This window comes from Plecotus auritus (assembly GCF_963455305.1).
Source record: "Plecotus auritus genome assembly, chromosome: 4".
Classification (NCBI taxonomy): Eukaryota; Metazoa; Chordata; class Mammalia; order Chiroptera; family Vespertilionidae; genus Plecotus; species Plecotus auritus.
Genome location: NC_137775.1, coordinates 156,281,350 through 156,295,068, shown reverse-complemented (window position 1 = coordinate 156,295,068; position 13,719 = coordinate 156,281,350).

Genomic DNA, 13,719 nt, shown 5'->3' with positions numbered 1-13,719 from the left:
TCTTATTTGCAATATGGACATGAATTTAAATTGTGCTAGACAAGACAAAGAAAGAGGTAAGTCTTTTTGTTAGGTTGATGATTGTATGAGCAGAAGGTATCCCCATTGTGGGTGAAGTCAGCATAATTAAAGGCCTGACTTCTCTGCTAAACTGTAAGAAGAGAGAACAGAAGCTCTGTAAAGAAAGGAAATGTGAAAATACTGCCAGAACTGAAAATACTCTCACATTAGGCTTCTTCCAGAGATCTGGGAATTATTGTTGTTTCCTTCCAGCAAATCTTTGAGAGAGAGAAAAAAAGGTGTTGGTACATTTTCATAGTTGTCTCTAGCTTTCAAAAAATAAATAAAATGAAAATGCTTTATTAGCTCATTTATTGGAGAATTCCAGAGGTAGATAAACCTTCATGTAAAGTTGACAGTGATCTCTCAAATACATGAACAAGACTTTTTTGTCTATTTCCTCTGTCTTGGTGCCAACTTTATTCTAAGCCTAATTTCAATATGGTGGCTAATGGATCCCAAGGCTGCATTCTCATTCCTCCAGGAAAGAGCAAGTATCTTTTAAAATCTGAGACTTGCTAAGACCAAATACTCACTATGCTCACAAAGCCCCAGGCCATTTTTATGTTCAGAAGGTGGAATTGATGATCAGACCTGCCTTAGCTATGTGGTTTGCTCCACAAAGCTGGGAGGAGTAATATTAGCATCTCTGATACCACCTCAAGGAAACAGATCTTCTGAGAATTTAAAAGGGGAAACTAGATGTTCTGTAGGCAGCTAACCAACAACTACCACTGCATATATTTTCTCTTCAGTTCTCAATTATTTATCTTCATTTTTCTCTTAGACTGCAAAGTGACTGCCGGCTACCATCTCTGAGTTTAGAATTCCTCCTCTTAAGAGGATAGCCAGACTTAGATGGGAAACTTCTTGACCCAAGGCAAATTTATAGGAAGGGGAGCTGGCCTACTCTGAGTCAGGTGACCTGTAAGTAGGAGGTATCTGGTGCACCAGTTGGCTTGTGGTCTGTGTGAGCACTGTGAAGTGATGGAATGAGATCTAAGGCTAGATAATGAAAGGCACTGTAGCTTCAGCCTTGCTCTCTTTATTGATCATTCTAGGGGAAGCCAGACACTTCAACAACTCTAAAGAGAGGATCACATGGAGAAACACTTGAGGCATTTCTCCAACAGGTAGTCTCCTCTTGCTAGCCATGAGGTTTAGCAACATTGGGAATAGAACCTTGAGCCCCACTTAAGCCTTCAGATGACTATAACCTCAGCCAGCATCTTGACTACAATATCATAAGAGACTCCGAGGCAGATTGCTCAGCCTTGTTTTTTCTGAAGATTTGATCCACAGAAACTGATGCTACTTATGGCAGAGACATGCATTGGCTGACCTAAGATACATCCTTAAATTTTTACCTGTAGGTCCTCACGCAGTCAGTGTGACACAGATTTGGACAATGAGTGAATTTGTTTATTTTTTTAATATTTTTAAAAATATTTTTTAATTGATTTTAGAGAGGGAGAGAGAAATAGAAACATCAATGATGAGAGAGAGTCATTCATTGGCTGCCTCCTGCACGCCCCCCACTAGGGATCAACCCCGCAACCTGGGCATGTGCCCTGATGGGGAATGGAACCCTATGACCTCCTGGTTTGTGAGGTCCACGCTCAACCACTGAGCCACGTCAGCCAGGCTGTTTTCTTTTTATTTCCAAATTCTTGAGTTGAATATTAGTACACTTTTTACTCTCAATAGGTAATGACACTTCATAAAATGAATTTGCTTGTGAGTATAGCTTTGGAGTTTCTGACATTCTTCTTCTTTTTGGGGAGCAGTATTTGTTTATCTCACATTGTCCCCAGTGTCTTTGATTTTTTTATCCTCATCTGAGGATATGTTTGTTTATTTTTAGAGACAGAAGAAGGGGGGGCGGGATGGGGATTGGGGCAGAGAGATATCGATGTGAGTGGGAAACATTACCTCTCGTACACAACCTGACCAGGGATGGAACACACAACCTAGGTATGTGGCCTGACTGGGAATCGAACCCACACTCTTTGGTGAATGGGATCACACTCCAATCAACTGAGCACCCAGCCAGGGCCCCAGAATCTTTAATTTTAATCACTCCATTTATTCCCTCGTTTTATTCTTCTTGAAGTCCACATATTTTGGGCTCTAATTTGAATTTATGTCTACATATTTAACCACACATTCTGTACAGATATTTAATTGACTTTTACATTTTAAAGGGCCATTTTTATTCCTTTGGGCTGTTAAAATGAAAAATTCTGGACTTATACTTGACCCTGCTATTCCTTTCACAGTGAACTTGCAATCTTCTGTTAAATCCTATTTCTACCTTCAAAATAGCACAAAAAATGCAATATTTTCTCAATTCTTTCACTACTATGCTTATCTCTCACCTGGACCATTTCTATTACCTATAGTACAGATTTGTAGCCATGTTGTCTTTGTTTTAAACTTTTCCCCCAAGAGCCTTCCATCCTCTAGCCAATTGTTACAGATGGCTCTTTAGGCCTGCTGTGCAGATGTGACCTGAGCACTTGCCTTTATTTCTGTTATGGGCTAAATTCACCCTTTTCTGTATCTAGCATCTTAATCATTTTTATTGAATTCATTAATTTGCCAAATTATAGCCTCAAGTCAATCTTTTTTGCTCTTGCTCTCTAGAGTGAGCTTACCCTCTCAATTTCTAATATCTGACTTTCATCCTGAGATCTTTTTTTGATTCATCTGCATGAGCCCTCCATGGGAGTTTCAGTCTGAACATTTGATTGTCCCTCTTTTTTTTTTTAATTTGACAATTTCTCCTATTCCCACTCCTTCCATTTTCTCTATCCTCAATTTGAGCTCCATTTAGTCAGATATTGAGACCTTTCATTTACTCTGAGATTTTTTTAAATATATTTTCTTGCGCTACATTTTTAAAATCTCCATTCTGGGAGACTTTTTTACTCTAGTTTCCAAACTTAATGTGGGATTTATGTTTGACCATTGAGCATTTTATTTCCAGTGTTATTTCTATTTTTTAATTGCTACTTTCACATATAATTACTCTTCCTGGATTCAATATATTAGTGAATGTCTTTCACTTTTCACCAGAAGTCTATTGAGGTATTTAGAGATCTATACTCTGTTGGAGTTGTTATGGGGTCAGTGCCAGCAGCAGGCTGTTCTGTATGTGGGGGCTTGGGGGGGAGGCATCTCAAGTGCCTAGTGCTCAGTAATATATGACATTTCCATGTTCAAATCTGGATGACCTCCTCTTCATTTCCACTGTCAGGACTGTACAATGGGTTCACCCAGCCTGCTCTATCTGTTGGCACCCTTCAATCTACTTACTATATTCAAGATAATTGATGAAACCCCTTATCTGCTGATACCCTGCCTTCCTGTTCTCTTTGTTGGTGTATAGAATACAATTTAAAGAATTTTATCATTATAATGTGATTGGGGAGAAAAAGAAAATAGGCGTAAGTTTTCAGTCCCTGTTGACCCAGAATCATTAATGTACTAGAGGCCTGGTGCACAAGATTCATGCACTTGAGGGGTGGAGGGGGGGGTCCCTTAGCCCGGCCTGCACCCTCTCGCAGTCGGACATCCTTAGCACTCACGCCACTGCTGCTGCACTCACCAGGCTTGAGCCGGCTTCTGGCTGAGCGGCACTCCTCCTGTGGGAGTGCATTGACCACCAGGGAGCAGCTTCTGTGTTGAATGTCTGCCCCCTGGTGGTCAGTGCATGTCATAGCAACCAGTCATTCTGCCATTTGGTCGATTTGCATATTAGCCTTTTATTATATAGGGTTGCTGCTGCTTTTTTTATATAACCAAATACTTGATTCAAGAGTTTTTCTCCTCTAATTAGAAATGAAAGACAATCAGGAGATCTTGGTTCTAGTATCATTTGTGACGCTCGCAGGAGATCTTGGCCAGTGAACTTCAAAAGCAGTACCTTTAAAATTGAGTAATTCAGATGTAGGGACTTCTAAATTTCTTATGCCTCTAAAGCAGTGGTTCTCAACCTTTCTAATGCCACAACCCTTTAATACAGTTCCTCATGTTGTTGTGACCCCCAACCATAAAATTATTTTCGTTGCTACTTCATAACTGTAATTTTGCTACTGTTAATGAATCGTAATTCATTAACACTAGGGTTGAGAACCACTAGCAGGGTCACCTAAGACCATCGGAAAACACAGATATTTACATTACGATTCATTAACAGTAGCAAAATTGCAGTTATGAAGTAGCAACAAAAATAATTTTATGGTTGGGGGTCACCACAACATGAGGAACTGTATTAAAGGATCATGGCATTAGAAAGGTTGAGAACCACTGTTCTAAAACTATGATTGTAATACTATTGTAAAATATTAATGTTTTAAAATATTCTTTTGGGCTGAAACTGGTTTGGCTCAGTGGATAGAGCGTCGGCCTGCGGACTGAAGGGTCCCGGGTTCGATTCCGGTCAAGGGCATGTACCTTGGTTGCAAGCACATCCCCAGTGGGGGGTGTGCAGGAGGCAGCTGATCGATGTTTCTCTCTCATCGATGTTTCTGGCTCTCTATCCCTCTCCCTTCCTCTCTGTAAAATATCAATAAAATATATTAAAATAAATAAATAAATAAATAAATAAATAAATAAATAAATAAAATATTCTTTTGGTAACCATAGGATGCATTTTTACAATATATTCTGGAAAGAAAAAGTAAGAATTTGAAGGCAGTGTTATTAAATGGGAAAAAAAAACAAAACCTTATCCTTTAAAAAAAATCCTCTTTCTATTATAAATTGTATTCTGTGTGGGGTGGGGGAGAGGCAGCTGGCATTAAAACAATAAGGTTTAGCTCTTCCAGCATGGCTCAGTGGTTGAGCATCAACCTATGAACCCAGAGGTCACAGTTTGATTCTGGTTCAAGGGCACATACCTGGGTGGTGAGCTTGATCCCCAGTGCAGGGCATGCAGGAGGCAGCCAATCAGTGACTCTCTCTCATCATTGATATTTATAACTCTCCCTCCCTCTCCCTTCCTCTCTGAAATCAGTCATATATATAAAAAAGTAAGTTTTACTTATAGGAAAAAAGAATGATGGCTCAATTCACTTTAAAGAGAAGTCCTGCCGAAAGCTCCTAAGAAATTATCTCCTTTGCAAATGTTCTTATTGCTCCCCGAATCTCTTTTCCAATTATGAGATCCAGAGCGCATCCCGTGTGCAGTGGTGTATTTGTTTTTGTTCACAGCATGTCCACAACAATGGTATGGATTTTTGGTCAGTAGGATGAAGAGGAGATCTTAGATTCCTGTTCTTGAAAGATTTGTTTTAGTTCTAGGGAAATAGAAGGACACAAGCAGTTGCAGTACGTTTTTAAGAACAAAATCACACCATCAATTGAAACTGTTTACCTTCATTGGTTCTTACTTTGAGGACCATGGACTAATCTGAGTTAGCAGCCTACTCTTTCACATGTCTGTAAATTTGCCATTATTTGAAAAGCTAATGAAGCACATTAGTTCCCATTTCCCCTTTTGAGATAAAGTACTGTTGATGAATGAAGCGATATTTGGAACACATGTTAGTATATTTCTACTTTTTTGTTTTTGTTTTTAATCCTCATCCAAGGATATGTTTGTTGTTGATTTTAGAGAGAGGGGAAAGGGAAGAGAGAGAGAAAGAAACATCATTGTGAGGAAGAAATATCGATCAGTGGCCTCCTGTCTGCACCCCAATCAGGGATTGAACTCCCAACCGAGGTATTTGCCCTGACCAGGAATCAAACCTGCGACCTTTTGATGTATGGGATGATGCTCTAATCAAGTGAGCCACCTGGCCAGGGTTCACAGTGGATAGCTTTATTCCATGGGCATGTAGGAGAAGTGTAAGGAGGCACGAACACAACACAAAACATAACTGACTGTTATAATTGGGCCCTGGAGAAAAACTGTCCTTCCGCAGTTTGAGATTTTTCTCCTGGGAATAGGGAAGCCATGGCTCCTTTCTTACCAGTTTCATTCCTATACATCTTTAGCATCAATTCAAACTGTAGAGATGGCAGTACAAAAATTCTCATTAGGGGAAAATGTTAACTAAATGTCATGAAAATAGCATCTTCATAAATCTAATACTATGTCATGAAGTTGTGTATATTTTGGCAAACTTGTTTTCATTTTATTGATTCATTTAACCTATGTTTATATTATACATATTTAAACTTATAAGAAGGGAAATAAAATAATTTCCAATTATAAAACATTTATCTGAGATTATTTAAAAAACTGGGCAAGTTAAATTGGAATCGGAAGTGAAAGAACCTGTGCTTTTCATGAGAAGTTGTTGCTGTCTTTGAGTGACATAATATTTCTAGTTTTGTTTTTACTGAAGTAGGATGTTTAGAAGATTGTTTTAAATATCAATTCTCATATTCATTATAGGAATAATAAGCAAGCTTTGTTTATTTGGCACAAATAAATGTGTGCCACCATTTTGCTGTGATTAATCTTTGTTGGCAAACTTAGTCTCTTCTTAATTGCTCTTTCTTCTCTAGTCCCAAGTCCCTTTGTTCCGCAGCCTAACATGGGCCTCATTACATCTGTTTGCTTGTCTGTTTTTTACATGTGGCACTTTTCTTACTCTTGTGAGGTTCCCAGTAACAGAGATCACATTTTATTAGCTTTTGTTATTCCACTACTTGGACTGATAATTGTTACAGGCTGAATAGATAGTCACTGATTTTATTGTTATGTTATCTAGATTTTAAAAAGAAAACTGGTTCTTTTAGTCATTTCTTTTTCCATTTTATTTGTACATGACTATAAAAATAATGAGAGAATATTGCTCTTTGACCAAGTTACTGAAAAGTAAGAGACAAAATGAAACAATGGATAAATTGTGACAAAGGAGTCGATTAAACTGGATTTTGACAAAATTAAGCCATAGCAATAACTAAGACTTTTAATATCTATAAAAAGAATTTTTATTTTTAGTAGAAGCTTTATAAACAACAAACTATACTTGTGAAGCACTTTAAGCACAAAAAATGACTAAATATTCTAGGTAAATGTATTAATGTTTGTAAACTAGATTATTAAATATTTCAATAATCTCAAAATGTCTGAAGGGGACTACACATTCATCATTTTCTTAAATAATTCCCTTACTTTCTTAACATGTTTTTACTCTCACCTTTCTTCCAATTTGGAAGGGGTCACTTTCATAAAGAATGTAATTTCTGAGATACAGACATTTAAAACTAATAATTATCAGAACATGAATACAGAAAATAATTATTTAGTCAATGCCTTTTTTTAAAAAACCAACTAAACATTGGTCTTCTCACACTTCTTCCTACCTTCCTACATCTTTCTGTCTTTGTCCATAATCTTTGGCTTCTGCTAAAGAGCATATTTTTTTACTTTTTGAACCTTGTCTTTCACCCACATACATCCTGCTGCTTTGCAGGTAACCATGACAATATCTCACATAACTGAGGTTATGAGCCATATAAAATGCAGCCTTGCTGTCTTAAATTTATTAGCAGACACACCTTTCGCTAAATAATACACACACACACACACACACACACAATATTAAAACTTCATGACATTTGGGAACACTTAAAAGACTGAGTGTGCAATCAGATGATTTAATGAGTGGGAAGAGATCATGATTCTTTTGTTAGGAACAAATAAAAGCATATGAATCTTTGCTAATACAAAAATAGTATCTTAATTTTTTCTAAATCATCTTTTCCAACACTTTTACTGCTTCAGTATATGGTTCCTTAAGATTTATATGATTAGAAACATTTGCTAATTAAGAATCACAGCAAGGTTGGAGGTAGTTATATTTTCTGGTAAAAATTATAAATAATTATTAGTGGCTTAATATTTCTAATCAGACAACTGTGGTTCAGCATATGGAGAAGTGAGAAGGTTGAGATTCAGATTCTGGGTAACCATAGAAATCACTGGATCATCCATTTACAGTTTTTCAACATAGAGACTGTTTCCTGAGATTTTGTTGATTCACACTTAAGGATTCAGTTATCACCTGTTTGCTGGTAATTCAAATAGCTCTCACTCTTGCTTCTCTACAGTTCATTACTGAGTTGAAATAATATCATTAAACCCAGCAGTAATAAATATTTTTGAGCATTAATGAAAACACTGACATAGGCACTGAGAGGAAAAGAAAGCTGTTCAATGTGAACCCAGAACTTGGAGGATTTACAGTGAAGATGGGGACATAAGTCATGTCTTACTGAGTCTTTTTTTCTAAATGGCTTCTTTCCTTATTAAACTAGTATATATTCAGTGATCAGTACTGCTACACACTCTCATAGATGTGCCATATTAAACTCCTGAAAACAAAATTTCCAACATATCACCAACTATAAAAGTTTGCAACAGAAAAAAAAGTTTGTCATTGAAGGGCCGTCAAAACCTGGTTCTCTGTAAACCTGTGTTATTGTGTTACCATATTTTTGCTGACATTTTTTCTACTACCCGGTGCTTATCATTGTTTATAGCTTATCAACATTTCAAGACCAGTTTGCTTAAAAAGAACTATCTTGAAGATTTGTTGGTTAGAAGTCCTATAGGGGTTTAACTGAGAAAATATAAAAGCACTGACAGGGTTGTTTAACTTTCTGGAGGTCTTGAGGGATAATTCATTTCCTTGCCACTTTCAGCTTTTAGAGGCCATCAACATTCATTGGCTCAGGGCTCTCTTTCTCCATCTTTTAAGTTAGCAACATTGCATCACTCTACCCATTTCTTCCATAATCACATCTCCCTCTGACCACAGCAGGATATTTAAAAGGTTTCCTACTTTTAAGGACCCATGCAACTAGGTTGGGCCTAATAAAATATATTTTTATTGGTTTCAGAGAGAGAGGGAGAGGGAGAGAGGTAGAAACATCAATGATGAGAGAGAAATATTGATCGGCTGTCTGCAAGCTCCACACTAGGGATTGAGCCCGAAACCCAGGCATTTTGCCCGACTGGCAATCGAACCATGACCTCTTGGTTCATAAGTCAATGCTCAACCACTGAACCATGCCAGCCAGGCATTAGGCAATTATTTTAATTCTTATGAGAAGCACAACTATTTAGGAATAAGTCTATAACTCAATTATGTATTTTATATAAACATATATAATATATAACATATATATTATGTATATCACAGATAACCAAATGTAGCAAAATATTAACAACAGTTGAATCTAGATGGAGAGTTATGGTTATTTTTGTCCTGTTCTTTCAATTCTCTGTAGGTTTAAATTTTTTTAAAAGAGAAAAGAAAGGTGCTATTGAATACCTTCAGTTCCCAGGTGATTTAGGACACATCTGATTTGATAGTGATTTCAGAGAAAAAAAAACCAAACGGGACAATTTTAAGATTGGGTTGCTCATTAAATATCTATAGAGAGACCAACTAGAATAGTAATAAAATTGTAATAGGTTAAAAAGCAACAGTCATTCTTATTTCCTGGGAGGGGTGTTTGGTAGTTTGTAGGTGATTCAGTGCCCTTGTATTTGTCTGGTTAAATAAAATTCTGAAGTGGCCTTGTTTTGTCTCAGAATGAACTTGTCTGATGTTGACATGCTGTAGGAATCCTTATGGTTGACAGGACAACAACATGGCCAACCTGTGAGCGCCAGGCCATCTTCTGACAATAGTGTCCTAGCTGTCAGTGTCAGACCAGTGATAATCTGCTTTACTTCATTCTCAATTATTTTTTAACATCAGTGCTCAAAATAGAGTAACGAGTGAGTTAATTTTAAGTCCAGTGGTAAATTTGCAGAATATAGTCATTAAAAATGATAACTGAACCTAGGATAAATATTTTAAGGAAAGTGAATATTATTCACACTCATGCATTCATTTGGCAAATATATTGAATGTCTAGTATATGGAGAGCACTCTGAGTCACCCTAAGAGAATATAAAAATGAATAAGAGATAGTAATTGTCTTTAAAAAACATACACTTTGCTCATGTTTATGATAGATATTTCCAAGTTAGACAATTTATTGTAAATAAGGAAAAACTCAGCATATTTACTACCTAAAGCTTTGTTTAAAGCTGAATTCTAAATAAACACATATGATAACAATATTGTCAGGAAAGCTTTATGGAATTATTTTATATATATATATATATATACATATATATATATATATTCAAATACTTATCTCCCATAGACTCTTATCAAGGCTGCTATTCACTGAGCTGTCAGTAGAAATAAATATATGGCTGAATTTAACCAAAGAAATGAGTGTTAAATAATATATTACTAATATCTGCTCCCCATAAGGATTACCCAACCACATAGCCTTTAGCAATGCTGTGCATTCACATTGATAGATGGATGATATAAAACCAGAATTGTGCCATGTAGTCTTGGATATTTGTGTACAAAATAAATTTTTCCTCATTAAGTCACAGCAAAATGTGATTGTCAGAAGTACTGTTCATATTGCTATTGTCCTTAACCTTTTATAGTCAAATACAACCCTCTAAAAGGAAACATTTTCCAGGAGAAGGCACACAATTTAAATGTGTTTTTAATTTTTTTAATTGCAGTGGTATTCAATATTATGTTAGTGTCAGGAATATAGCATAGTGGTTAGACATTTATAGAATTTATGAAGTGATCTCCCTAATAAGTCTAGTACCCCCAAAACTATAAACACGTTTTACTATATTCCCTATGCCATACTTAACATCCCTGTAACCGTTTTGTAACTGCCTATTGGTACTTCTTAATCCCTTCATATCTTTCACCAAGCCCCAAACCTCCTCCCACCTGGCAACTATCAATTTGTTCTGTGTATCTATAAAATAGTCAATCCATGTTGTCACAAATGGCAAGATTTTATTATTTTTCTGGTTGAGTAGTATTCCATTGTATATATGTACCACATCTTCTTTATCCATTTGTCTATCAATGAACATTTAGGTTGCTTCCATATTTTGGTTATTGAAAATAATGCTGCAGTGAACATAGGGTTGTATATGTCTTTTTGAATTAGTGTTGAGGGTTTCTTTGGATAAAGACCCAGAAATGAAATTGCTGGGTTCTTCTTTGTTTCTTATTACTAGCCATTGTTTTAAAGTCTATTTTGTCTGATATAAGTATTACTACCCCAGCTTTTTTCTTTATTTGTTTCTATTTGAATGAAATATCTTTTTCCATCTCTTTACTTTCAGCCTATGTGTGAGTCTAATGATCTGAAGTGGGTCTCTTGTAGGTAGCATATCTATGAGTCAGCACATTGTCTTTTAATTCAAGCATTTAATCCATTTACATTTAAGTAATTGTTGAAAGGTCTATAGTTATTGCCATTTTATTATTTCTATTATTTATTTTTTTATTTCTCCTTCTTTTTAAAGAAGTCCCTTCAAAATTTCTTGTAATATTGGTTAGATGGTGATGAACTCCTGTAACTATTTTTTATCTGGAAGCTTTTTATCTCTCCTTCAATTCTAAATGATAGCCTTGCTGGGTAGAGTAATCTTGGTTGTAGTTTCTTGCTTTTCATTACTTTGAATATTTCATGCCAATCCCTCCTAGCCTGCAAAGTTGTTGTTTTTTAAATTTATATTTATTGTTGAAAATATTACTGATGTCCTCTTTGGTTTTTCCCATTGACCTCCTCTACCTGGCACCCACCCCTGTATGTCCTTAGTGATGGGGCTTCTGCTCAGCTAGCTCATCAGATGGTTTTCAAGGATGGTTGTTATAGAATTTAGCTTTAAAAGGAGGCAAGCAAGGTGTTTGCCTACACAGACATCTTGATTGGAATTTTCTAAAATGCAGCTTTAACAAAAGTAATTGATATGCAGAAAGATAACCCTTGAAGTTACATGTCTTCTTTCCCTTATTGGTTGCTCTGTGAACAGCATTTGACTGAGTACATTTTCTGTGAGCCAAGGTACAAAGAATGAATGAAGTAGTTCCTCTTTTTTGTTTATGGTCTCTTGTTTCTAACAGGATCAGGACATTAAACTTTCTAAAATTTACTTTAGTTTAACCTTCATGTCTTTTGTTCATTTTCTAACTGGATTGTTCAGTTTTTTACTATTGAGTTTTTGAGAGTTCCTTATTATTCTAGTTACTACTTTTCAGTCATTATGTCTTAGCACTTTTATAGTCTTGCCCTCTCTCTACTCTCCTTCAGGGACTCCTGGAATAATAGAAATATTACATCTTTTGCTATTGTCCTACCAGTCCCTGAGGCTCTGTTAAATGTGTTCTTTATTTGTTTGTTTGTTTTAGTCTTTTTTCTTTCTGCTGTTCCAATGGGTAATACCTGTTGTTCTCTCTTATAATTCACTGAGTCTTTCTTCTATCCTTTTCATTGTGCTGTTAAGTCTATCCATTGTGTTTTTTTATTGCAGTATTTTACATTTCAGTTCCAGAATTTCCATTTGGTGTTTTTTTTTTTTTTTCTTGTATTTCTTCGCTGAGGCTATTTCTCCCCACCTGAAACTTTTTTGTTTTAAGTGTATTTGTAATACTTGTTGGAGAGTGGGAATTTTTGAGCATGCTTACTACTACCATTCCAGAGAGGCCATGGACTATGCCCCAGATAGAATTGTCAGTGCTGACACCAGGCCAGGCCTTGAGATTTGGTCTCATGGCCCCTTCCCAGCACGTAGGCCTTCTTTCATAGAACACTGTCAGCTTTCTGAAAAACAGGATGACCCTGTGAATAACATGGTCGTCAATGGCATGATCCTGACATTGCTTAGGAAAAACTGTTTTGTCTTGGGTTACTTGCTCTGCAAAAACAGGATGTGGTTAATGTGCTTAAAAGTGGTCCTGCACAAAGGGTCGGGGCTGCTCTCTGGACTCCCTGCGTGGAGAAAGGCAGAGCAGTCACCGGCCAGCTGGCCAGCCAGGTGGCCGGCTAATAAAGGCTCCCTAAATTTTAATTTGGTCTGGACTCCAGTGGTCGTTCACTCGCGCTCGCTCCACAACAATACTTATTGATTTCTTTTTTAAATTCCTGCTTTAAAATCTTTGTCAGTTATTTCTAACATCTCCACAATATTTGTATTTATTGTTGTTTTTTTAATTCAAATTATAATTTTCCTATTTCTCTTTGTAATATGTGATTTTAAAATCAAAACTTGGACATTTCACATATTTAGTTATGAGACTCTCGATTTCAAATAAACCATTTTTAGCTGGCTTTCTCTGATAGTGCTGCAGGAGGGGAAGAAGGGATATCACCTCGTTACTGCCAGGTAGGGGCAGAAGCCCAAGATCCCACTCAGCTTCAGTTGATACCAGGAAGGGTCTTTTCCTGCTGAATGGGGAGGAATTCCAGCTCCCCTCTAGATCTTTGCTGATATCACCCTAGTTAGTAGGGTTAGGAGTACTTCCTCTCTACTGAGTGGTGGGGGTGAGAGTTCTGGCCTCCAGGGACATCAGAGACAAAGGTGTGACCTCATTATCACTGGGTGTTGCGGAAAAGTCTTGATTCTTCCTTAGTCCTCCTCTGGTAGCACCTCTGTGGGGAGGGAAAGGGATGCTCCATCACTGCAGGTAGTAGTGGGAGATGATGCTCCGCCCATGGGCTCCACTGAAGGAGACACTCCTTACTGTCCAGTGGGAATGAAGGTCCCAGTTCTCAAATTGACCTTCTCTGGCGCCACTTGGGAAGGCAGGG